This window comes from Rattus norvegicus, chromosome 15 (genome assembly GCF_036323735.1).
Source record: "Rattus norvegicus strain BN/NHsdMcwi chromosome 15, GRCr8, whole genome shotgun sequence".
NCBI lineage: Eukaryota > Metazoa > Chordata > Mammalia > Rodentia > Muridae > Rattus > Rattus norvegicus.
In genome coordinates this window covers 11994572-12021554 of record NC_086033.1, presented here as the reverse complement: position 1 = coordinate 12021554, position 26983 = coordinate 11994572, and the positions used below count along the sequence as shown (strand labels likewise).

The window sequence follows — 26983 nt, the reverse complement described above, 5'->3', positions numbered from 1 at the left end:
GTGTTCCTGGAGACCAGAAGAGGGTGTTCCGTCCTCTGGATCTGGAGTTGCAGACAGTCGTGAGCTGCTGTGTAGGGGCTGAGAACGTAATGTGGGTCTTCTGGAAGGGCAGCCACTGCAGCTACTGAGACACCTCCTGAGCGCCCTACTATTGTGTTCATTCTGTCTGTCTGTCTGTCTGTCTGTCTGTCTGTCTGTTTTTTGCTTTTCCTTTCGATCCAATACCTTATTATGTATATCCCAAGCTAGCTCAAACCGAATATCCTGCTACTTTTGCTTCCCTGATTCTTTTTAAAAGACACAATTAGAAAACAGGAAATTCTCATGTGAGCTCAGTGATCACGCTCCTACGTTGTTATTCTTAATGCTATTTATTATTAATATTGCAAAAAATAACACACTATTAGCTTAAACTTTATTTCATCTGGTCCTAATTAAACTAACTCCAATCACAGAGGGAGAGTTCCATTTCCAGGCTGAGAACTGGCCTGTTATCTTTATTCTTGACTTTGGATTCTTTGTGGATTTGCCATTTGGGGCAATAGGCCCTATAGGAAGATCTTCTGTCTCTGCTTTGCTAAATAGACTGGTTATCAACCTGCCCCCAAAGTACATATGTTCATACTTGTAGACAAGAACCTCCCTAGGCCTCACCTTACTATAGAGTGGTTAACACAGAACATCAGGGTGTTGAGAATGAGTGAGTGTTGAGAACTCCGCCCTCAACAGGGACTCCTCCTGGGGTCAGGAAATATTCAGAAGCAGGAACAGAAAGAATGTATGAGTCAGATGATGGGGAAGAGGTCCTAAATGGAAAGAAACAAAGAATTCCACAATATATCAAAGCCCTTTGGTTAGTCTGAGGCATAAGCTAACACTGCAAGCTAATGAGGGAAATGACCCATGGTAGAAACTACAAGTAGCTCATAAAAGAAGAGGCTGAAAGGAAGGTTATGGATCTAACATCAGAGCCTAAACCACTAAGGAAAATGACTAAGGGGGCCTGGAGCTAGGTGTGTGGCAGGCAATTACCAAGCTACATAGGTAAAGGGAGGAAAAGGCTCTGGTTTGGGGACAAGAGGTATCTGGGCCCCGATGAGGCCCTTGAGGAGTATATGTCCTGCACCATGCTCCTTTCCTACAGTCAACATAGCTACTTGAGTAAATTCTAAGAAGGCATCTAGCAAGCCTCTGCACACTTCCGTAAAAAGACCCGGATCACCCCACAGACAAGGTACAGAATACAAGCTAACCGAAAAAGACTGCAGTGGAGGAGTTAATAGCCACCAAGATGAAACAAACCAGTATGTAAATTTGAGGACAAAGGCAGCAGAGTTGATAGCACTTGGGATACTGTAAGGTTGAAGATAGCATCACTGGATAAGTGAAAAACATCTCGAAGCCTGTCAAGATCAAGATGAACAAGCCAGAGTGTGAGAAAAGCAAAGCGGGCATCAGCTACCTGAATGGGCTCTACGAAAAGAGCAATGAATGGCCATACCCTGATGGGGTCAGGAGGATAAACATGGAGATGTGCGCCCTCACTGATGAGCTCAGCTCATGATAACCTGGAGAGGTAATCAACCAACAGAGACTGGCTTAACCGTTTTCCTGCAAGGTCCTAGACAAAGAAAATTCAACAGCTCCCCAGTCCCAGAAACGAGTCTTGGGAATTTCTCTCACTTTTCTATAATAACTCTTAATAACATGTACTTTTGCTTTGAATGTGACTCTCACAAGGGTCCATCACTAATTTTCTTTAGCACATTGCAACAAACTCAAAGCTTGTCCTAGTCTTATCTTTGGTAACAATGAGTGTTTGGCATTTTATGCCCTCTGGTATGGTGTCAAACTCAAAATTGTTGCATCATAATCAGTGCTCTGAGAAATACTTAGAGATTATAGAGATACATGGGGGGTTCCAAAATCAAAGATCCATCCTTCTACCTTACAGCCTCAGTTACCGAACAAACCAACCTCAGAGGAAACAGAAGGGTGAAACTAAAAACGACCAGAGGAGTCATGACACCCTACACAAAAACAAAAGGGAAATAAATCTATAAACTTAAAAGTTATGGCTGGGACAAGGTCAACAAAACTGGAAATCTAACCAAGGAGGAAGAAAGTGCAAACACAAGTTTAAAAGTCCAAAAAATGAAAGCAAGTATTTATTGCTACATTAAACAGAAATTGACTTTTACTCTGTGTGTGTGTGTGTGTGTGTGTGTGTGTGTGTGTGTGTGTGTGTGTGCAGTCGCAACAAGTGCTTACAGGAGCCTGTGGAGAGATAACAAGATGTTCATCCTCTGGGACTAGAGACTCAGGCATATAAGGCACAATGATGGTGGTGGACATCAACTGTGGGTCTCTGCAAGAGCAGTGAGTGATTTTCATTGTTGACCCAACTCTCTAGACTCACCCACCCCCTTAAAAGAGACATTTAAAATATTATAAGAAAACGTATAGACAAACACCTAAAACATAAAATAAATAAATAAACCAAAAGTGAATAAACCACTAAAAATAGTGGGCAGAAATTCTAAATGGTCATAATGTAGAAAATGGAGAAGCTGATGACTCACCATCCATATGGAAACATCTAGTACTGCTAGTCACTTAGGAAGCACGAATTGAAATCATAAGATACCATTGAGCACACACACATACTAATGATGATAATCAAACAGAAAGATACTCTGGTATGCATACAAATGTATGAAAGATCTGGAAAATTCAGCTGGACAGTGGGAGGCAGAGGCAGGTAGATCTATGTGAGTTCAAGGCCAGTCTGGTCTACAGAGTAAGTTCCAAGACTGGCTGTTCCTTAAGAAGTTAAAAACAAAACAAAACAACAACAACAAAAACAAACAAACAAAAAATCTCCTGCTACATGATCTAGCAATTCTCCTTGGAACCCAAGTGAAATGAATACACTTTTGTACACAATCATTTGTAAGTGAATAGTCACAACTGTATCATTTCAAATAACCAACAGCTGGAAAGCATTCCAAAGCCCATAAAGTAATACATGAGAAAACAGAGTTCGGTGAATGAGGGCATGCCGCTCGGCAATGAGGAGGGTGAGGTGATAAAGTGAGGAGCAGCACGGCCACAGCTCAGAAATATGTGCTTGAGGGACCTAATCCAACACGACACACCAGACACTTGCTCTTTACAGAATAGCCGCCCAAGGTAAATTTACAGTCATGACGCAAGCAGAACGGTGAGTTCCTAGGACGAAGAGAGGAATAGGAAATCCGGTGGGATGTCAATGTACAACTACAGGTTTTCTGTAGAAAAAGATCAACTAGAATTATACACACAGTATGTGGCATTTATATCGTATAAGCTATATATCAATAAGGATTGAAGGTTAATAGGAAGATGAAATCTAGGTGCTTCAGTTAAAATGTCAGATTTCCTATCAAAAGAAAAACTCAAGCTCAAAGTGGACTGCGCCGCTCTTCCAACTCAGGTTTGCTGAGACTAGGAAGCCAGGCAAGCACCCAATTTATAATGATATAGGCACAAGCAACTTTATTCATGGCTGGGACAAACTATAATTTAATATTTTCTTATTTGAAGACAGTTTATATATTAAAAATGAAATTACATGTTTCGTGAATAACTATATTATTTTTTTATATTTTATTTTTTTTTACTAACGAGTATTTCTTATTTACATTTCGAATGTTATTCCCTTTCCCGGTTTCCGGGCAAACATCCCCCTAATCCCTTCCCCTTCCCCTTGTTTATGGGTGTTCTCCTCCCCACCCTCCCCCCATTGCCGTCCTCCCCCCAATAATCACGTTCACTGGGGGTTCAGTCTTAGCAGGACCCAGGGCTTCCCCTTCCACTGGTGCTCTTACTAGGGTATTCATTGCTACCTATGAGGTCAGAGTCCAGGGTCAGTCCATGTATAGTCTTTAGGTGGTGGCTTAGTACCTGGAAGCTCTGGTTGCTTGACATTGTTGTACTTTTGGGGTCTCGAGCCCCTTCAAGCTCTTTCACTTCTTCCTCTGATTCCTTCAACGGGGGTCCTGTTCTCAGTTCAGTGGTTTGCTGCTGGCATTCGCCTCTGTATTTGCTGTATTCTGGCTGTGTCTCTCAGGAGCGATCTACATCCGGCTCCTGTCGGCCTGCACTTCTTTGCTTCATCCATCTTGTCTAATTGGGTGGCTGTATATGTATGGGCCACATGTGGGGCAGGCTCTGAATGGGTGTTCCTTCTGTCTCTGTTTTAATCTTTGCCTCTCTCTTCCCTGCCACGGGTATTCTTTTTCCCCCTTTTAATGAAGGAGTGAAGCATTCACATTTTGATCATCCGTCTTGAGTTTCATGTGTTCTATGCATCTGGGGTAATTCAAGCATTTGGGCTAATACCCACTTATCAATGTGTGCATACCATGTGTGTTTTTCTGTGATTGGGTTACCTCACTCAGGATGATATTTTCCAGTTCCAACCATTTGTCTATGAATTTCATAAAGGCATTGTTTTTGATAGCTGAGTAATATTCCATTGTGTAGATGTACCACATTTTCTGTATCCATTCCTCTGTTGAAGGACATTTCTTTAGGTGTTTCTCAGCCATTCGGCATTCCTCAGCTGTGAATTATTTGTTTAGCTCTGAACCCCATTTTTAATAGGGTTATTTGTCGCCCTGCGGTCTAACTTCTTGAGTTCTTTGTATATTTTGGATATAAGCCCTCTCTCTGTTGTAGGATTGGTAAAGCTCTTTTCCCAATCTGTTGGTTGCCGTTTTGTCCTAACCACACAAGAATCGACAAATGGGATCTCATAAGACTAACTATATTCTTATTCCACTCTCACCAAGTGATGAGTTTACAGTATCATACAAGCAAAAAAAAAATAGATTACCCAAAAGTCATCAAGAAACCCCTTGGTTTGGTGTTGGGATACAACCCTCTAATGCTATTGTGAAAGTGTGTTCACACTAAAGGTGTGTGCCACCATGCCCAGCTCTCACAACATGATTTTATTTGTACAGTTTTCGAGTATTTTGAACTGATAAATTCAGTAAAGTGTCAGGAGAGAAGATCCACATACAAAGATCAGTTGCCTTTATTTAAAATAAAAAAAAAAACAAAAAACAAAACTCCGGCAAAATGGCAAGATAAAAAATTAGTATAGAAAAATTAATAGAACTCTTATCTACCAAAAACAAATGTGCTGAGGAAAAAAAACTCAGAAAACCATCTTATTAAAAACTGCCTCACACAACGAAAGGCAAAGATTCCCTGAAATAAACCTGAAAAAAAAAGTGTGTGTGGGTAGAGGGGAGGAGCGGGGGTTCTACAACAGAAGCCTGAACATGATGGAGAAAGAAGCAGAAGGTTTTGGACATTGGAATGATCTCTTGAGACACAGGATGGATAGTGTGACAGTGTCCTACCAAAAGCATTCAACAGACTCAACACAGCTCCTGACAAAAGTCCAATTATATTCCTCACGAAAATGGGGGGGGGGTATGTATAAAAACCACAAATAACCAGAGTAACCCTGAGAAGACAGAAAGATACTGTAAATATCACCACATGACTTTACCTTGTACTGCAGAAGCGATGGGGACAAAGCAGCAAGGCACGGGCATATGAATAAACACCCAGGGAGTGGAGAATACAGGGCCCAAATATAAATCCACCTGATGTTTTACAAAGATGCCCAAAATATACAAACATGCCGGGCCTGCCGGGTCTCAATTCACGAGCGCTAGGATGTGTGTGTGCACCTCCATGCCCAGCCTGCCACCTTCCCTTTGATTAGTATCTATCTCTCAATGGCAATTTTCAAAGACTTTATGGAGCATATTTTATATATACCAAGTCCAGGCCCAGTGCACTACAAATCCCACAGGCAGTGAGTAGCTATATAGTCACCTACGAGCTTCTGCTCTTTACCTGGTGGGTTGCTCTCTGTAGACCAAAGTTCACACTGGAGTCAAGTCTGCTCAGCACTTTGGCTTGAAACACTGACTGCACTGTATGAGCTCTGGATTTTTATCCTTGAAGTTCTTAGGGTGCTGCACTGATCCATGGGACCACCCACACTCAAGGTCACCTGTACAGACAGACACTTTTTTGCCTGTGTTCAGCCTTTTATATGGCTGAACTTGATGAATCCGTGTAACATTACACCAGTGTTACTGGTCTGATCCAACCACACAGGTCATTCCGGGCTCCTCACTAAGGTAAGCTACAAACACAAATTCAGCATTGTAGCAGTCCGAATGAGGGACTCAGGTGGCCCCATTCAGAACCTGGGAGCAGTAAAGGGCTTTTAAAATTGTCCTAGCCGTGGAAAAACCTGTGTCAATTCTACTGGTCAGGGATGAATTCTACTGGTTAGGGATGCCTTCCCCAAAACAAGAGGCAGCTGGAGTATAAGTTTTCATTACTGAAGGGATCTGAACCAGAGGAGAGAGGCCAGTAAGAACCCTTCTTTTACAGAGTTGTCACCTCTCCTTTGCACTTGTCCCCAAGTTCAGCTGTTCCTTCTCTCCTGATTATAAATTTGGAAGTGTTCCCTCCCTGTTCACAGGTGCCTTGATTGACAGCCTGACAGACTTTGATCAGCAATCAAGCGTTGCCATCACTGGAAAACAGGAATGAAGACCGTAAACCAGATGAATTAAACTCTCAAAAGGACAAAACCTCCTCCATGAAAAGATTCATTCTGTAATTTGCTGGAAATGAATTATTCTTTTACTTTCTTTAAGGATAAAAATAAGACGAGTGAGGAAAGTTTACTTACAAGTTTTCAGAGTTCTTGATACACAATTTATAGTTAGAGGCATACAGTTTGGGGACTCAATATCAAATATCTCAAAAGTGAAGCAAAAGGTAGGGTTACATTTACATATATAAAATTCAAAGGGGATGAACCTCTAAAACCCCTAGTCAATGAATACCTTGAGAAGTGATTCTTTCTTAGAGTTCATTTGCAACTCTGTTCCCATTTACCTTCTTATTGACTGAAAGGTTTCAGTGTCACCAAAAATGACAATGACCACAGGATTCATAACCTACCCACTGTCCAGAAGAGCTGAGTAAAGTAATGCTGGGTTGGAGAGGTAGTACTGTTATCAAGATATGGGTATGAAGCTGGCCAAACCACTCACATTAAAATGCAGTGCACTGGACTGTATAACATAAACACTTCGCCAGCAAGACGAATATCCAAGGAAACACTGAAGATCACGAACATAATTCTATAACACCCAAATATGTTCTCCAAGTCCTACGTGCAGTTTGTAATGGGAAAAAGAAATGGAAATTTTAATCTTTATGTAGTGGAAATCAAATAAAGCAGAATTTAAAACATAATAGGACCCTTAAAGAAAACATGGAAAACTGGGTTCCAGAATGAGAACAAATGCAGAATTCTATACGTGAGCTCAGCTCTGTGTTAGTTACTGTGGAGATGACGTAGCTTGGATCTTGAATGTCCCAGTATTGTGTTGTTTGGACTAAAGACATTTTCTTCTGGAGGGAGGAAAGAGGGTCACTTAGAGAGGACATTCAGGAAGACCTAGTAATATGTGCTTTCTGTGCGAGCCTGAAGCCCAGCATTCCATACCTAGATCCCAGGGTGGACGGAGAGAACCAACTCCCAGACGTTGTCCTTTCACCCGTGTGTGTGTGTGTGTGTGTGTGTGTGTGTGTGTGTGTGTGTGTGTGTGTGTGTTAGAGACCCAGGAAACTAAGGACATTTTCCCAAAGTCTCAGGAAGCTCAGAAAGTTACAAGATTTACTAGTTCCCTCCTTAAAATCACAAAAGCAGTAAAGAGTTGTTGGGATGTTAGGATAGAGGGGACACTTCCGTGGAGGCTGAAATACCACAGCTGCCTACACTTTGTCCACTGAGCTCCAGGACTGCAGTTTCAGTGTGTCACTATGTGGGTGGTTTTTTTGGGTTTTTTTGGGGGGGGGTATTTTTTTTAGACAAATATGCTCCTGGAATTGTGTTTTGGGTTTGCTGTCAAACCGTATCTGGCTTGAAAAGACGGTTGTCCCTGTCTTCCTAGGAATAGTTGCATACCCATCCATCTCCATGTAATAAATAGCTTAGTCCCAGGGTGCCATTATTGGGAATGACAGAACATTTAAAAGGTGGGCTCAGTTAGGAGATCTTTAAGTGATTGGAGAAGTGCTTTAAAAATGCATAAGGGGGCCCCACCTCTTCCTCTTCTTGCCTTGTAGTTTGTGGTCCTAGATGCATGGTTTGAAACCATCATGAATTCACTGAGCTGGGCTGCCTTGCCATTGGCCCAAACAGCATGACCAACTAACCTCGGGAGTGACCCTCCAAGATGAACCTTTCATTATCAGGTAAGATGAGAGAAATCTCATCCACTCTGACTCCCCAGTCCATAGTTCCAGTTGAAAGTGATCTGATCCCACAAATTCAGGAGCATCAGTACTCTCTAGCCTTTCATTTGACCAGATGTGACAAAAAGAAAAAGAAGGTATAGACAGGTACACATATACCCAAGAAGAAATTCAAATCGCACATGAAGCAAAACTATGTAGGCCTCTCCCATGATGTGGAAAATGGGTGGAAATTTGTGTGACCGGAAACAAGAAATACCCTCTCCTAATGCCATAATTTCTGCATCCAAAATTACTGATCTTCCTGAATTTCTTAGCTGCCTGTTCTCCACAAAGAACCTCTTCTCTCTACGTCCAGCAAAAAGAATGTTCTAGAAACTATGGTTCTTTCTAACTGAAGCAGTTGAAGTTAACTTTAATTCACTATAGCTCTCTGCATTAAAAAATGCCCCTGTGGATGGCCTATGTACACTGGTGCCTATTGCAGTATTTACCTGAATCGTTATCAGCCTTTTCCAGAATAATGCTTGACCTCCAACCTTGGGCAACATTTGTTAAGGCTTCCACAAAGCCTAAAGCAACACTCAAACTCATTTATACAGTGAGCAGCTTACCCTGGGCCTGAAATGTATCCAACCATTTATATGCCGGCTTCTTCATTGACCCAGGAAAAATATTGTGCTGCGTATTCTTTAACATTTGGTATCCAATCTCAGTGTCTTGACTCTTGACACCCTAAGTCACATAAGAACATCCTGCCCAGGGGTCACCATGTGGCTTTGTGAACCCTGTGAATCTTGAACCTCTGCCTAGAGTGCAGATGTTTTTTATCACGGGGAGATTTAAACAAGAACTTAACATCAATACATTTTCTGTCCTGTAGAATGTTAAGGAAGCTCCCCTTCGCAGTGCTCACAGATATATTATGGAAGTGATGTGCAAAGAACCTGGGCACTACAGACGCTCCTTATTGGTTAAGTCAGTTTTCATCCCATCTGTGCCTCCTTAATTTCAGTTTATAATCAGCATACCTAAGATACTAAGTCAATGGATTCAAAGATTGTTATCAACTCATCCTGAGAGGTTTTAGCACAAAATTAGCCAAAATTTATAGAAAAAAATCCCACAAAATTCAGTAAATATCGAGCACAATTAAGCAGCACAATCCACTAGCTTGTTGGAAGCAGCCACACAGGTAATGGTAAATTTCTATTGGGACAGGAAGTGATATTCTATACGGTGACAGGAAATGAATGAAACATGGCCGTAGGTACCAATATGAATGAATCTTCAACAAGAAATAAATTTTGAAAAGTCAGATATTTACATGAAGTTAGAATGTCCTTGTGGCTTTGAAGGACTGTGAAGAAGGCAGTAAGAGTGTCTGGAGTTCTGCTCAGTACCCAGGCGATATCTGATGAGGGCATTCCTGTCTCAAAGATCTCGCTGATGGTGCTCTCGTAGGTTCATTAGCAGACAAGCCTTCCAGCACACCTAGCTGGTATGTGGTAGAGCTGGGCTTCCTGTCGAACAGTGTACTCTGAGCCAGGAGTATCTGAAGAACTACTGTCGAGGAACGTTTCTGCCATCTTCTGTGTTTCTCCCTTGCTAAGCTCACTCTGGAAGGTCCAGGGAGAAAGATAGGACCCTTCTGGGTATTTGTCCCTAAACTTCCCTTTGATTCAAGGCTTTATCTATCTATTTTGAGGACCAGCTGTTCCTGCACTGGTCAGCGTTATTGCCATCTGGACTGAATCTAGAATTACCTGGGAGATGAATCTTAGATCCTGCATTAACTGAGATAAAGACCGTCTGAACTGACCGTGACCATTTCCTGGGCAGGTAACCCTGGGAAGTGTAAACCGAGTGTACATTTTACTGTTCTCTATTTCTGACTGTGGGTGTGATATGATGCTGCTTCATGCTTCTGCTGCTGGGACCCCTTCTGTGATGGAGTGGATCTTGTACTGTGAGTTAAATTAAGCCACTTCCCTCCTAAGTCACCTTGTGGCAGTGTTTGATCCCAGCAACAGGAAAAGAACCAAAGCCATTGCTGTCTCTTTAACTTCCTATAGAATACTGCTTCAGCATGCTACTTAGTGAGTGACAGGTGTCCTCCATAGGCTACTTTACAACACAATAATTGAACCTGGAGCCAGAGACCTGGCTCAGGAGCCAAAAGCACTCACTATTCCCACTAAAGACCCAGTTTCAGTTCCCAGCACCCACATCTAGTAACATATAGCTTCCTGTAACTCCAACTCCAGGATATCTAGTTCCCTCCTTTGGCCTTTTCTGGCACTGCATGCATGTAGAACACATACAGATAAACAGGTATACACATACATAACAAATAAATAAATAAATTAGACACCAACAACCCAAATAACACAATTAAACAATGGGGTACAGAACTAAACAGAGAATCCTCAACAGAGGAATCTCGAATGGCCAAGAAACACTTTTTTAAAATGTTCAAAGTTCCTAGTCATCAGGAAAATCCAAATCAAAACAGTCCTGAGGTTCCATTTTATACCCATCAGGATGACTAAGATCAAAAACTCAAGAGATAGTAAATTCTGGCAAGATGTGGAGCAAAGGGAGCATTTCTTCATTGCTGGCGGGAATGCAAACTTGTACAACCACTTTGGAAATCATTTTTGCATTTTCTCAGAAAAAACAAAGAGTTCTCCCTTAAGACACAACTACACCACTCCTGGGCATATATTCCCAATCAAAGATGCTCCAATATCCCACAAAGACACTTGTCCAACTCTGTTCATAGCAGTTTTATTTGTAATAGCCAGAATATAGCCAACCTAGATGTCCCTCAACTGAAGAATGGATAAAGAAAATGTGGTACATCTAGACAATGGAATACTTCAGCTATTAAAAACAAAGACATCAGAATTGCAAAATTGCCTGTAAAGGCAAATGGATGGAACTTGAGAATATCATTGTAAGTGAGGTAACCCAGTCCTCAAAGGACATGCATGGTAGGTAGCTACTTTACATGGATATTAGGCATAAAATACAGCATACCCATGCTACACTCCACAGACCCAAAGAGGCTAAACAAGAAGGAAAACACAACTGAGGATGCTTTCATCTTACTTAGAAGGGGAAATAAAATCGTCATAAGAGACAGATAGAGGGAAGGAACTGGAACAGAAAGGATGGGAAGGGAAAGAAGGGTTCAGGATCAGGTGTGGGGAAGAACAGAAGAAATGGCTAGATGGCCATGAAATTGAACAGAAATCTGCCAGTGATGGAGAGGAGAAGGTGGAGGACATCTCCAGGACATGACAGAGACCTGAGATAAGAGAGGTGACCAAGAATCAATGAGGGTGACTTTAGCTGTGACTCACAGCACTGGGGATATGGAACCTGAAGAGGTCACCTTCTGTAGCCAGGCAGGAACGCCAGTGGAGAGATAAAGACACTAACCCACATTCCGTACTTTCAACCCCAAATTTATCCTGTCTACAAGAAAGACAGGGACAGGGGTTAGAGCAGAGACTAAGGGAATGACCAACCGATAACTTGAGAGCCATCCCACAGGCAAGCACCAATCCCTGACACTATTAATGATGCTCTGTTATGCTTGCAGATAGAAGCATGCTGTCTTCTGAGAGGCTTTACCCAGCAGCTGACTCAGACAGATACAGAGACCACAACCAAACAGTGGACGGAGCTTGGGGACGATAATGGAAGCCTTGTGGCCCTGAAGGGGATAGAAACTCCACAGGAAAATCAACAGAGTCAACTAACCTGGACTCTTGAGGCTCTCAGAGACTGAACCATCAACCAAAGAATGTACAAGGGTTGAACTTAAGCTTCCCCACACATATGTAGCAGATGTTGAGCTTGGTCTTCATGTGGGTCCTAAACAACTAAAATGGGGGCTATCCAAAAATCTGTTGCCTGTCATGGGATATGTTCTACTAGCTGGGGTGCCTTGTGTGGCCTTAGTGAGTAAGGAAGTACCTAGCATCAAAGAGTCTTGAAGTGCCAAGGTGAGAGGATACTTGGGGAGTGGGAGCACCCAGTCAGAGAAGGGGAGGGGAATGGGGGAAGTATTGTGGGAATGGGCAACTGGGAGGGAGCAGTGAGCAGGATGTAAAGTAAGTAAGTATAAAAAGATAAATTACACCAATTTTTTAAAGTAAATAAATAAAAAGTGAAGGAATGATGTAGCTCTTCTTTCCTCCTGAAAACTACTTTACCAGTTGGTTTTGCAGCTTCCTCAACAATATAAGTTGAACGCCCAGTAAATTAGCAGTGCCTCAGAAGAAATGTGGTGCTGAATTATCATAAAAATACTGCATTTGCACCAATAAGGTGAAAATAATAATTGCATAATATTCATGGAGACTAAATTAGACTAAAGATGGCCCTAAGAACTAAGTGCTTAGAACAGAACAGTAATTGTGAAATACAATTCAGTCCTTATTACACCTTCCACAACTTAACCATCTTCATGTGTGTGTGCATGAAGAAAACTAGGCTCTGAAGAGTAGCACAGAGAGAACAGGAAGCATTTCTACTGGGAATACTTGGAGCTCATAAGAGACTCAAGCAATGAGGCAAGTCCCAGTTCTGCTGACCTGGCTAGGAGGCCTGAGAACTTTTCCTCACCACCCTCATATTTACAGAAACCACAGTAGCCTAAACTGTCTCTGCTTGCCTAGTCTACAGGGCTTCTCACAATGCTAAGTCAAGAAATCCAGGGATGCAGCCCTTCAGCTATGAACCTGCTTCTCAGGAGTCAACTCTCCTGTTGAGCTTTGGTTCGGTTGCTAGGTATTATAAAGCTAAGTTCTGTTTCCCCAGGTCTAGTTGCTGCAGTCCTCATGTATGCCAGCTTTCGTTGTACAAGCCTTGCTCCTTAATTTAAAACTTTGGGTTGAATAAAGATGCATCCAGCTCATAGCTGGGTAGAAGAGAGGTAGGCAGGGCTTTGGTTCCTGGGCTTGGGGTCAGAGGCAGATACCATGGGGAAAGATAAGAAGAAGAAAGAAGAAAACACCATGAAGTAGGTGGATCATGGGCACATCGTCTTGGCGGCCAGCCTGTTGGACTAGGAGTGGCCCAGGCAGAGCATGGCAAGTGATATCTCAGGGTTATTGACAGGGAAGCAGACAAAATAGCATAGAGGGTTGATGTCTGCCCAGGTCTAGTGCTTTAAGACTAATTATAAATCTAAAAGATTTTTGTCCTTTATTAGGGAACTAAATGATCTAAAGTGGATCATTAATATTTACCACAATTAATATTTACCACAACACACTCATGCCTTTATTAGACTGCAGCCTCCTTGCCTTCAACTTGCACAGATGCACCTTTGTAGCAGTCTACCTGACCCCAGGGGGCCTTTGCTTCGCATTATTATTTAAAAATCAATCTGCAAAGCTGGATAGGATAGTGCCTTTGTCATGGTAAACTTCAGGATTATCATAGAACCAGAAAGGACCACATTTCTCTGTGTTCCATTGTGAGGTCCCAGCTTCTCTCTTTCTGTAGCCCCTGGTGGCCCCGTGAGAATGTTGTCAGAGCGAGCTTTTGCAGGCCAACATCATATATGTAGGTTTTCCGAATAGCAGCCACACCCTATTCTAGAGCAGCCTACTCTGTGTCTGACTCACTAATGCAGAAACCATGAGAACAGCTGTTCTCCACCTCCCAGTCCACTCCTAGCACAGTGGCAAAGGGAAGCCTTTGAGAGGGACCCAAACAGACATTAGCAGGCCATCTTCAGAAAGTGTACATCACAAATACTCCAGACCCGATATTCAAATCCCTGTCCTGGCAAACAATGCCCCTCCACTTATACCAGCACCTGCCATTCATCACTTCACGGAGCCAAAAAGACACAATTACAGTTGGCTGCGTCTCCAGAGTTGGCTTTGTCTCCAGGGAGACAAAGAAGAAAAGGTTCAGTCTGAAATCCCTGCCAAGACAAAAGGAATGTCACTGTGCTGAACACCTCTACTCGGAGTCTTGGTCCATGTCGATGGACCATCTTCAGGATGCCCCGCGGCTCCCAAGTGAGCAGAGGTTCTGGGTGCATTTGAGGTCCGGGGTCATTACGTGAGGTACAGAGTAGAGATCCAGATCTTTGGAGTGAGACGCACCTCTGCGTTCCCTGGCAACAAGAATTTGTGTCTGCTGCTCTCTAGGCACGCTTGCAATGTTCAGCACAGAGTCCTCGTGGTAAATTAATGAATGCTAGAAACCGTTCGTGCCAAGGAAGCCAGATGATTTTAAGACCCTGGGCGGCTGCTCGGGAGTGTCACCACTGAGGCTTTCTGTGTGGCTCTGTCACGGCCAGCTGCTCTGCATAGTGGAGGGTGGTCACAGCAGCCCTGACTGATGCTCACAGATTCCCAGTTATGACGACCAAAAAGTCACCTCGCCTTTTCAGATGCCTCCTGGCACAAAGAGACAGTCCTTAGTTGGGAACCTCTCGTCTGAAGGAACAGAAAAGACCATCCAGGAACATCTTCAGTATCAACAAATTCTGACAGAGGCATCCCAGACAGAGTGCTAAAACTTAGTACAATATCCCGAGAAGAGGAGAACACACCCACCAGGACTCCACTAGTCAAACGTTGCCCTAAATCAAAGTGATGTGAAAGACTGTCCAGCACATAAATGAACAGCACGTAGGAAGTTTAGAGAGGCGAGCTTCAAGCTCCTTCACCTCGAGTGCGATAGGAACTTAACCCTGCCATCAGGACTCAGTTTCTCTCCAGTTGGACTCCGCTCTGCTGTATGATGGCTCCTCCTCGCGGTGGCAAAGCATTCACCACTCTAAGGCTACTCCCATTGGCTCAGCCAACCAAACTGGACAGAGCGTGTCTCAGAATTCTAAAGGAAGCGGTTTCCCACTGTGGAGTTTCCTCAGACCACCCTGGAGCACATGTTCACTGCCAACGCATCAGAACGGAGGGGCCCACCCAGCAGTGCAACACTGAGTGGGTCTAATGAAATATAGGAACAGGAATAGGCCAGTCCTACCCACAAAACTTAGATCGGGGTACAGAAGGGTATCTAAAAACTCAAGACAATACTATTGACTGGGTGGTGAAAGAAACCGGCCATAAGAGTACAAACTAGCATCCTGGACCTGGGGAGGGCAGGCACCCAGGGGGAGAGCAAAGCCAGAGCCCAGTGCTGCCTCCAGGATACCAGCTGCTCATAGGGAATTCTGCTTAGAGCTGTTTTATTTAAATTCTTCTTTCCCAGATCTGTGAGTACTTATTAAACATGAAGAGGTTTATGCATTCAAATAGCAGCACTAATCTTCGCCCTGTCTGCCTCTATTTGCATACCTTGGCTTTCCTTCTGCCCTTTCTGAAGATCCCCTCTGGTAAACTTGGACTTAGAACAACCCTCCCAGCTCAAAAACAGACACGTATGTTCTGCTGCCAACAGCCAATGACCTATAGGTCACAGACTGAGATCTGCAGACCACCAGAACCAGGCTAGGAACAGAAGAGGGAGACCCTGGTCATGGAGGGGGATTTCAGCCTTACATAGCTAATGAGCAGTCTGTGCCCAAGAAAATCTGGTCACGCATGTGTATAAGCTTAGGTGTCCCTGCCCAGGCCATAATGTCGAGCCTTCCTATAAACACGCTGTGTATTTCTCTGTATCTCATCAGTTCCAGCTGCCTCTGGAAACTTCTGTCTCTGATGATGTGGTATGCCAGATGCATGGGTTATACAAAACTGAAGTGACTCTGTCAGTGTTCAAAAATTTCAGGTTGCCTTTCCCGATTCCTTAAGAAAAGTGACATCTGAGTGCTACTTGAGTACAAAGTCGTGCTTACATCTGTCCTTAACTCTTCAGTGTCTACAGAACTCCCTTTCCTTCCTTTGCAGCATCCGACTGCCAGTAGTTTACAATATCTATTCTCAGGATCTATGCTGGAGAGATCTTTGACTCCCGTGGGAATCCCACTGTTGAAGTGGATCTCTACACCACAAACAGTCTCTTCCAATCTGCGGTGCCCAGCGGTGCGTTCACTGGCATCTATGAGGCCCTAGAACTCCGAGACAATGATAAGACCCTCTTCATGGGGAAGGGTGCCTCAAAGGCTGGTGAGCACAGCAATACCACTATCGCACCTGCTCTGGTTAGCAGGAAACGGAATGTTGTGGAGCAGGGGAAGATTGACCAACTGATGATCGAGATGGACGGCATGGAGAATAAATCTAAATTCAGTGCAAACGCCATCCTGGGAGTGTCCCTGGCTGTCTGCAAGGCTGGTGCCATGGAGAAGGGGGTGCCCCTTTACCGTCACATTGCTGACTTGGCCGGCAACCCTGACGTCATCCTGCCGGTACCAGCTTTCAATGTGACCAACGGCGGTTCTCATGTTGGCAACAAGCTGGCCATGCAAGAGTTCATGATCCTGCCTGTGGGGGCATCCTCTTTCCGGGAAGCCATGTGCATTGGAGCAGAGGTTTACCACAACCTGAAGAACATCAGCAAGGAGAAGTACGGGAAAGATGTAGGTGCTGAGGGCAGATTTGCACCTAATATCCTGGAGAACAAAGAAGCCCTAGAGAGGCTCAAGAATACAATTGCAAAGGCCAGCTACAGTAGCCAGGTTTTCATCGGCATGGATGTGGCTGTCTCCGAGTTCTACAGGGCTGGTAAGTATGACCTGGATGGACTTCAAGTCTCCAGATGACTCCTGCTGGTAAATCATACCCAACCTGCTGGCTGACGTATAAAAGTCTTTCATCCAGGACTACCCAGTGGTGTCCATTGAAGACCCCATTAATCAGGACTACTTGGATGCTTGGCAGAAGTTCACAGCTAGTGTTGGCATTCAGGTGGTGGGCAATGACCTCATAGTGACCAACCCTAAGCAAATTGCCAAGGCTGCAGATGAGAAGTCCTGCGATTGCCTCCTACCCAAAGTGAACCAGATTGGATGCATGACTGAGTCTCTGCAGGTGTAAGATGGCCCAGTCCAATGGCTGGGGTGTCATGGTGGCCCATCGATCTGGAGAGACTGAGGACACTTTCATTGCAGACCTGTTGGTGGGGGCTCTGCACTGGGCAGATCAAGACTGTTGCCCTCTGCCTATCTGAGTGCCTGGCCAAATACAATCAGATCCTTAGCATTGAGGAGGAGCTGGGCAGAAAAGCCAAGTTTGCTCGCAGGTCCTTCAGGAACCCCCTGGCCAATAAGGCATGGAATGGAGATCCCTGGAACTACCGGATCCTCTGTACCAGGTGGCTCAAGGCCAGCCCAGTGCTTGCCCCTCTGATGTCACTGCTTCCCTTAGATGTCCATGCTTGACCACCTGGATCCCTGTTGGAGACCCTGGTTTTGTAATCATGTGATTTGTCTGAATCATTGTTTCTGTCACCTCGCTTTGCAGCTAGTGTCTGGAGCCCTCAGAACTCCACTGCAATTTTTAGGGTGCCCACCATCAAGATTCCCCAAGTGGTTTACACTCAAAAATAAAAACCTCAGAAGACAGAAAAAAAAGTGACTTCTGTTTGTTTGAGACAACTTCAGTCATCAGGGACAGAAAGCAATCTGCATATTGGTCACTGACCTCAGGGTTCTGATGGCTCTTGAGGGTAGGCTCTTGGATCCCCTAATAATATATTAATAATATCGTTATATTATAGTGACACCAATAACATCTGATAGAGAGCCTTAAAATATATACATCCCTGAGTGACAAAGTAGTCATTCATTTCCAAACATAAGAGTAATGGCCAGTGAGTCCCAACACAGAGGGAGGTGGCCCCGAATGGGAGGCATCTGCCTCTATTGCTGTCATTTTCTGTTGGTTCTTCACCGCAGAAGTTTGCTGGCCCTCTTCATTGTATTTCGCAGAGACTTGCCTCCAACTATGATCTGTGCACAGCATGCTGAGGGTTTCAGATCTTTGTCCTCATAATCCTAGCTCTGCCTTCTACCAGTTGTGACGGAAAGCCATCGCTAAAATGGGGGCACATCACACAGACTTTACTGCCATTCACAGTGAGGCCTGTGTGATACACGGCTCTGTCAGTAGACGCTGCTGGGTTGCTTCTAAGTCCGTCTTTACTATCTAAAACAATCCTCAGTTTATGCATCTGCCACCCTTTCACGCCATCTTCTAATTGTAGTCTTTGCAGAAGCTTCGTGAGACCAATGCTCACGAAGTCCCTGGCTGCTTTGTGCATTAGGCTGGGGGGTGACTGGGGTTTCTGTTTGGGCTTTAGTCTTATCCAATATGGCTGCCTCAGTGCTTGTGTTGGTGCCCCAGCAGTGCAATACTGCTCTTGCCCTGGGCGCTATGGCTTGGCTCTGTGTACCCGTTCAGCTTCATGTGACATCAAGATATGTGTGTGTGTGTGTGTGTGTGTGTGTGTGTGTGTGTGTGTGTGTGTGTGTGTAGAGCAGAGTGCAACAATATTGCTATTCCACAGTACAGGATATTTACACACATAGGAGCTAAGAATACACACACAGTCTTTAGAACTGAAGTTTTTCTGAGATCGGGCAGTCTCTTCTTGGAATGAGCTCAATTTAATTCAAAACATCCCTCTCTTCTGAAAACATTGTGGTGACCTCACCCACTTCTTTTCCTTACTTTATTAGTCTTCAGCCCACAAACTGAAACAATTCTATTTGCCCTCCCCAAATGAAGAGTTAGCTCAGAAACCTATGGCCTGTAGAAGGAACCTAGACAAAACCTCCAGCTCTTTGGAGGATATATTCATAGTGCCTTTGAGTATATTTATAACAGTTAGCATCTGAAGATCTGGCTTCTTGTGGGTTTCCAATGTCATACTTGATGTCTATATTCAATTTTCACCCCACTTCCCAATGGTCCATCCCATCTGAGTAGATGCTAAGAAATTCATTATTTTAGCAGGCAATATGGGGTATTTAGCTTACTAGACTAAGAGTTTAAGGTAAGCATATAAATGAGGCATAGCTGAGACATAGACTAGAAGAGCTAATATAGTTTAGTAAGTGAGCTGTAAGCTCATAAGTGCATGCACTGTAATAAGTCCAGAGTATGTGAGCTGTAGGCTCTGCCATAAAGAGCAGTGCATCTATCCAGAGGCTGAGCTTGCCGAACCCCTTTTCATCACAGCCATTAACATTAATGCAAACACAGATGGGAGGTTTGATCTCAGTGCCCAGCTGTAGGCAAATAAGACTTTACAGGCAAAACATCGTACTAGTCCGGAGGCTGGCTCAGGAAATGGGGAGTATGTTCTCAAGGACTCAGCTGACAACTGAACAGAAAGGATCATCACACAGAAGCACAAGGTTGACCACATACTTCACTCATCCAGAGTTCAGTTTCAAGGCTGCCACAGATGTTCTTCCTATGCGAAAGGACTTCTGACTGTTGCATGTGTGTCACTTTAAGAAAACTCCCTGAGAGTCAATCACAGAGACAGAGAGTGTGCTGCACCCCTGTACCACCCCTTCCCTCTGTTCTCCTCAGACCACAGCCATCCTTGATCTAATGGAGATTACTTTTAGGAATAGCAATGTCTGAGAGACTAAGCATTTTTTGCAATAACGGATTTACTGAGAGCTAACCGAAAGTGACAGAGGGATTGGAACAAGAATTATCTTTCTTACAGTACATGTTTAAGAATCCTTAGGTGGGTAGGTATATAGGGTATCCAGAGGCTTACCACACAACGCCATGCTGCTTAAACTGATGAAGGGAACATCATTTCGTGTCTGCCGTGACTATTTCTATAAGCATGCTAAAGTTCATACGGTAGAAGCATGGACGTCATGCTGTTTGTCCCTGTGCTGAGTGCAAGCATGCAGGAGTTCTAATCTGAACTCAGAAGCTGGGCAACCTCATGGTCTATCCTTTTCATATTCAGTATGGAATGGAAATAAATGTTGTACTTCTGCTTATCTCTAGAATGTGCTAATTGTCATCCACTGACCTCAGTCACTGCTACGCTACCAACTAAAGTCTAAAAGGTGATCTTTCCTGTGCCGTCCCACTCACCATTTAAGCTTCTCAGTGACTCATTATATTTCTTTGGGATTGATGAGAAACAAGACCTCCTCAGGACGAGGGTCAGCAACACAACTGACTTAGAAGATTTAGGGACACTCAGGAGAGTGGGAGTTAGTCAACAAGAGTGGTTTATGTAGTCAGACAGCCAGGTGGGGTGGCCACAGGGTGCACAATCCTGTGCAAATATTGGATTTCCTAGATCTAAATGTTATGAATTAACTACCTCCCCCAAAATATATACAAAGTCCTAACCTTGGTATATTGGCCTGCGACCAATGGATTGATGCAAAGGAGAAAGGCCCTGTGAGGACGGAGGGGCAGCTCAATGGACATCAATGATTGGAAACTATCCCATAAATTAGAAAGAGGCAGGGAAGGCTGTAGCTGTAGTCTCAGAGCTCAGCATCACTTTAGAGTGCTGTACTCTAAACTTCTAGAGAGTACTATAAATGGATTTTAATAAACTCTATTACTTATTAATATGACCCAGACACCCCCCAATAATTGAGACAGAGTCCTATGGATTTTTTAATCAGCTTTAGCACAATTATTATGTGAACTACATCTAATCTATTTTTTTGCACTACACTGTTAATTCCCCAGCTGCACTCCTTGCTGTTTGAGTCTCACCAGGGTTATTTCCGCTCCATCGGTCTGTCCTCAGGGGGCACTTCCTCGGCCATGTGTTCCTGGTTTATCGCATTTAATAGAATCCTCCTGTTTACTTTTTATTTCTCTTCCTCCCTCCTTCTTTTCTCCTTCTTTCTCCTCATGGTCCCTACCTAAGACCCCCAGAGAGTTAACCAAAACCCCATCTACTTCTGTTCTCCCCAGTAATTGTCTGTAGCTCCTTTTATTTAACCAATAGCTTTAAATTGGTGAGCAAGGGTTACATAGCATCTCTTGGAGTGGGAGAGAATCTGTTCATCTGTGGCCACCAGATCTTGAAGTTTAGAATTTAGCATTTGTATATATAGTGCCAGACCAATCCAAAACATAGTACATTTCTGCTGTCTGTGGGGTTTTATTCAATATTTTACATTGGTTTTGACAAATTCATACATGTATACAATGTACCTTGACCACACCCATGCCAACTTTCCAGGCTCCCTTCTCTCCCATCATCAGAAACATGATGCCTACCCACCTTCAAGCCACCCCTTCTTTTATAACCACTTGAATCTAATTAGTACCATCTGCTGAAATTTTTATCAATATTGAGGTAGTGACTTTGTGTGGGTCTTCTTCAGGCAACCATAGCCACACTGAGCTCATGAACACAAGAGCCAGGGCATGTCTACTCTTTCACAGCACTCCTCCCCATCTGCACAGCACTCCTCCCCATCCCCACATCACTACTCCCCATTCTCCAGCTTTTACATCCTCTCTGTCCCATTCCCACCATGTTCTCTGGGTATTTCTATCACTTGAAGTCACCACATTTGTCATCTCATACATTCTATAGCGTCTGTTGCAGAAGTTCTGGAAAACTAATACAGGGAAGATACTGCCTGTCCCTTATCCACTGGCCCAGGGAACATTAACTCCTTCATACATTCCTGACTGTCATATATACTAAGATGGGATTTTGAGTTTGCAGAAAAGTCCTTAGACATTCAGATGTAGACCCTGACATTTGGGTGTCACAGAGCATAGCACCATGGTCTACGACAGGTAGTGGTTTCCTAGCTATGTTTCCTATAGCTGTGCTAAAGCACTAACCAAAAGCAATTTGGGGAAGGAAAAGGTTTGTTTAGATTCCCGGTTATAGTCCATTGTTGAGGGAAGCCATTGAATTCGGTGGGAACCTGGATGCAGAAACTGAATCAGAGACCATGGAAAATGCTGCTTTAAAGGCCTTCTTCCTCTGCTTGGCTCAACTACCTTTCTAAAATAGCCCAGGCCTACCTACCCAGAAATGGTTCCATCCACAGTAGACTAGGCCATAATGCATCAGTTAGGAATCATGCCTATAGCCCAGGCTGACAGAGACAACTCCTCAACTAAGATTCCCTCAAGAGTATACTAGCAACTTCCCTCTATTTCCACTTCAAAAAAGAAAGTGCCACAAAAATGACAATCAAACTAAACAAGCAAAAGGCTAATAAGATAAAAATGCCAAAAACAAAACAAAGGGCCCACAAATAAAACACAGAATTTGACTTGTATTAGCCAATTACTCCTAGACATGGAGCCTACTCTGGAGTGTGGTTAATATACCCAATGGAACTCCAAACTCAGAGAACACATTGTAAGCAGATGACAGGTAGTTATTTTAAGGCAAAGTTCGGGGACAGTGTTTAGTGCACCATAGACAACAGAATAAGGCTTCATTGGTCTCTGCGGCATACTCTGCTACATGTACTCTGTTCCCACAGCAACCTGACAAGTGGATGCTGTCTGCTTATTCCCAACTTGCAAATTAGGAAAGAGCTTCAGAGAGTCTGGGCAGTCAGGGTCTATTCACCATCAATGTTTACAATATTCCTATTTCTTCCTCTATATGGTGAACTAAATAAACTCAGACCTCTGATTTTCACAGTCATTTCCAAATTTGTATCCTGAAAAGAAATTCTTCAACAGTCAATGCTACAGAGTGACTGTGTTGGAAGGGGCCTTACTGTAAGATTTAGACAGGCATGTTCCCATATGCTGACCTTGCTCAATGACCACCGTAACATTTACACGTACATGCCCCACAAAATGCTGGCCTTGCTGGGTCACTGCTCTAAGATTTAGAAAGATATGCCCCCAAATGCTGACCTTGCCAGGAAAGCAGTTGGGGGAAGATGCCCTATGGAGAAGTAAGCATCCACCTACCAATAGCCATATGTCAAGTGGTAACAAGTCAGCTTTTTTTCCAAGAGGTAAGCATTCTCAGAATTGTCACCTGTGAGCATATGGCCATTGGGAAAGAAGAAAAGACCTCACCACTGTGTCATATGCTAAATACAACTTGCTAAAAATATATGCTGTTCTTGTCAGCTTCCAGTTTCTAGAAGAAGGCAAAGGGGGGTTGTTTCATTTTTTTCCTAGGCAGCTTTATCACACTCCACAAAGGGAGCCACCATGCTCAGGAAAGTATGTGACCCAGTAGCAGGGGGATATAAGAGGATGAACGCTCCTCTTAAAGTGGTGGCCCAGATTATAGTCAGTGCGTAATACCATAAGGACACCTCACAAAAGAAAGTATCTATGTGACCAGAAAACACAGTAAAAGGTGTTTGACTTCACTAATCCTCAGGGAAAGCAACCGAAACTCTCCAGGCATGTCACTGGAGCTCAATGAGCAAAACCGAAGAGAGACAGGGCACCAACTGTGCATAAGGAGAGGGCTGGCCCCACCTTGCCTTAGGTACAGCCTGCAGAACTATATAGTTCTGGCTGTGTCCAAGTGGGAGTGAACCAGAAGACTTCCAACTTGAATGTACTCTCCTGCACACTCAGAAGCTTCACCTAGGGCATTCTAACTTTGAAAATGGCATCGTTCTTTCCCAACTAAAAACTTTATTTCACTGCAACCTTTTTACTTTATAAATTTTCCTTTCTTTTAGTTGTGGACAGTACTAACATGAGTTTAATGCACAGATGCACCTTATAGCCATACACAACTATTACCTCCCCTGCATATTTCTTCTACAAGATTTTCCTGTTTTTAAATACTTTTTTTAAAACTAAGACATAGTAACCACAGTTACATAGAGCAAAGTCACCAATATCACTGTTCTCTGACTCAGTTTCTCACCCTGTAGAAGATCTCCATGGGTTACAAAAGGCCTGAGCCCGTCACCTGCTGTGGCAACAAAATCTTCTAGATCCTTCTTGAGGAACCTGCCTGAGGCTGTCCTCAGGGAAGCATATTCTTTCAGAAGTCTGTCTCTGGAAGAAAGCTTGTTTTTTGCTCACCTGGTTTTGCTGGTGATAGATCTGTACCTGACCACTGCTCTACTCCCAGGTCTCTCTGTGCTGGGTTCCTGTTCCTGGTGCTCAAGAGAAGCTCCCTGAGGTCAGCATATCCCCAACTGAACTTTCACTGGGGAGTTGCACCTTCTTTTCTACTTAACTTTCTCTTGCCTCTTTTCAGTCACGTCCTTCTGCTCAGGCTGCACCAGTCCTTAATTAGTGAACCTTGGAGTGTGTCTCTAAGCACCTCAGAGCCATCCCTATCCTGTACCCAGATCTGAAGAGTAAAGGCATTTCCATCTCAACCACAACCTTGTTGATTCTTGCAACCTCCCCATCAATTCTTTTAAGCTATGTATGAGCCTCTCCAGTGTCTTCGGATGCCATGGATGAATTCCTCGATGACATCATGGCAAGGCCAACAAGGCTCATGTTGCAGCCACAAAGGATGTTGTCCTTTCATTGTCTGTTCAATATCTGCTGTACAGCTGTAGCCTAGACAGAGACCATGCTATCAATAAGCCACAAACAATGCTGTTTCTGCGGAATTGAAGAGGTAACACTTCAAAGCAAGAATCATCCCTCTGATAAAGGTATAAACACCATAAAAGGATTATGAGAGTCTGATTGGCAGTAAGCAAAGCCTTGAAGATGGAGCTGGGCCCCATTTCCCTAGCCCAGCAGTACCTACATCTCAGAGAGCCTTAGAACCATATTGCTCCTATGGTGCACTGGCAGTGCGTGTTAACTGGCATTTGGGAAGGTTCTTATCATGCCAGGTCCCTAAGGGTTCCAATCTGTCACTGACTGAAACACTGTTACTCAGCATGTGACTGAATGTATTTCTGAATACCTCTCTTTCTAATTTGTTTAAATTAAATTTGGAATGCTGCTAATGTGCTTAGCTAAGCAAATTCTTTTTTGAACTCAATATAGTAGATAAATTATTAACTGTATGCACATCTGAACATTTATTTACTTAAGCTTTTTATTTATTTTGATCTTGGCTAATCTAGTGAAAGGTTAAAAAGTTACTTTGTAAGAGACTAAACAATTGTAGGAAAGGAAGAGTCATAAATGTTTTGATCATGTCTCCAAAGTCATGTCTAAAGTTTCTGAGGCAAAAGTGCCAAGAAACATGTTGAAAATGTATTTAAGTTTCACATGATATGCAGCCTGAAGCATTTATTTCATTGTGTGTCTGATGAGGGAAGTGGGTAGCCATGGAAAACAGCTAGATAATAGTGTAAGCTAGCAGGAATGACTTGGGGCACTCAGCTAGGTTGGTTATCACAGTCCTTGTCTCTCTGTGTGTCCCTTTCCCTGCAAATGGAATCCCTTATCACAAGAAACAGAAGGAGGAGGAGGAGGAGGAGGAGGAGGAGGAGGAGGAGGGGAAGGAGAGAACGAGAAGGAGAGAACGAGGAGAGAAGGAGAAGGAGAGAACGAGGAGAGAAGGAGAAGGAGAGAAGGAGAAGGAGAAGGAGGAGGAGGAGGAGAAGGAGGAAGAGAAGGAGGAGGAGAAGGAGGAAGAGAAGGAGGAGGAGGAAGAGGAGGAGGAGAAGGAAGAGGGGGAAGAGGAGGAGGAGGAAGGGGGAGGAGGAAGAGGAGGAAGAGGGGGAGGAGGAGGAAGAGGGGGAGGAGGAGGAGAAGGAGGAGAAGGAAGAGGAGGAGGAGGAGAAGGAGGAGAAGGAGAAGGAAGAAAAGGAGGAGAAGGAGGAGAAGGAGGAGGAAGAGGAGAAGGAGGAGGAAGAGGAGAAGGAGGAGAAGGAGGAGAAGGAGGAGAAGGAAGAAAAGGAGGAGAAGGAAGAGGGGGAAGAGGAGGAGGAGGAAGAGGGGGAGGAGGAAGAGGAGGAAGAGGGGGAGGAGGAAGAGGAGGAAGAGGGGGAGGAGGAAGAGGGGGAGGAGGAGGAAGAGGGGGAGGAGGAGGAGGAGAAGGAGGAGAAGGAGGGGGAGGAGGAGAAGGAGGAGGAAGAGAAGAAGGAGGAGAAGGAGGAGAAGGAGGAGGAGGAGGGGGAGGAGGAAGAGGAGGAAGAGGGGGAGGAGGAAGAGGAGGAGGAAGAGGAGAAGGGGGAGAAGGAGGAGGAGGAGGAGAAGGGGGAGGGGGAGGAGGAGGAGGAAGAGGAGAAGGGGAGAAGGAGGAGGAGGAGGAGAAGGGGGAGGGGGAGGAGGAGGAGGAGGAAGAGGAGAAGGAGGAGAAGGAGGAGGAGGAGGAGGAGGAGGGGGAGGAGGAGGAGAAGAAGAAGGTGTAAGTTCAGACACTGACCTTCCTAGGTTTTATGGCTTCACTTAGGAAGAGAAATATCAGGGTTGTTTGTTTGTTTTTTTGTTTTTTTGTTTGTTTGTTTGTTTGTTTGTTTGTTTTAGTGCATTGCTGGGAGCTAATTCAAGGATCATGTGTGTGCTAGATGAATGTTCTACTTCTGAGCTACATTCTAAGATCAGGTTTTCTTTTTTTTTACTTGAGGGGAAAAGGAGATGGAGAGATGACCAGAGAAGCTCTTTGCTAGCTTGCTCGCCTGCCTGCTTGCCTGCCTCCCTGCCTGCCTGCCTCCCTGCCTGCCTGCCTCCCTGCCTGCCTGCCTCCCTGCTTGCTTGGATGCCTGCCTGCTTGTTTTTAGTTAACCTTCATGCTTTCCTTCAGCTCACAAAGAACTAACCCATATCAAGAGATCACATGTAAGGTCATCTTATTCTTGGCCTTAATACTG

At 44.1% G+C, this 26983-nt stretch overlaps 1 long non-coding RNA gene and 1 pseudogene across 6 annotated transcripts; both read left to right on the top strand.

Moving 5' to 3' along the window:
- Positions 1-7425: 7425 nt before the first annotated feature.
- Positions 7426-12265, top strand: LOC120096918 (uncharacterized). 6 transcript variants are annotated; one of them, XR_005493849.2, is made up of 4 exons: positions 7446-7552; positions 8221-8349; positions 10064-10191; positions 11960-12265. It is a non-coding gene; the product is annotated as an uncharacterized LOC120096918 (long non-coding RNA). The 6 variants fall into 6 exon arrangements; XR_010057869.1 differs by having other exon boundaries at positions 10058-10191; XR_005493847.2 differs by having other exon boundaries at positions 7426-8349.
- Positions 12266-13630: 1365 nt separating this feature from the next.
- On the top strand, positions 13631-17860 carry Eno1-ps5 (enolase 1, pseudogene 5; annotated as a pseudogene).
- Positions 17861-26983: the final 9123 nt, after the last annotated feature.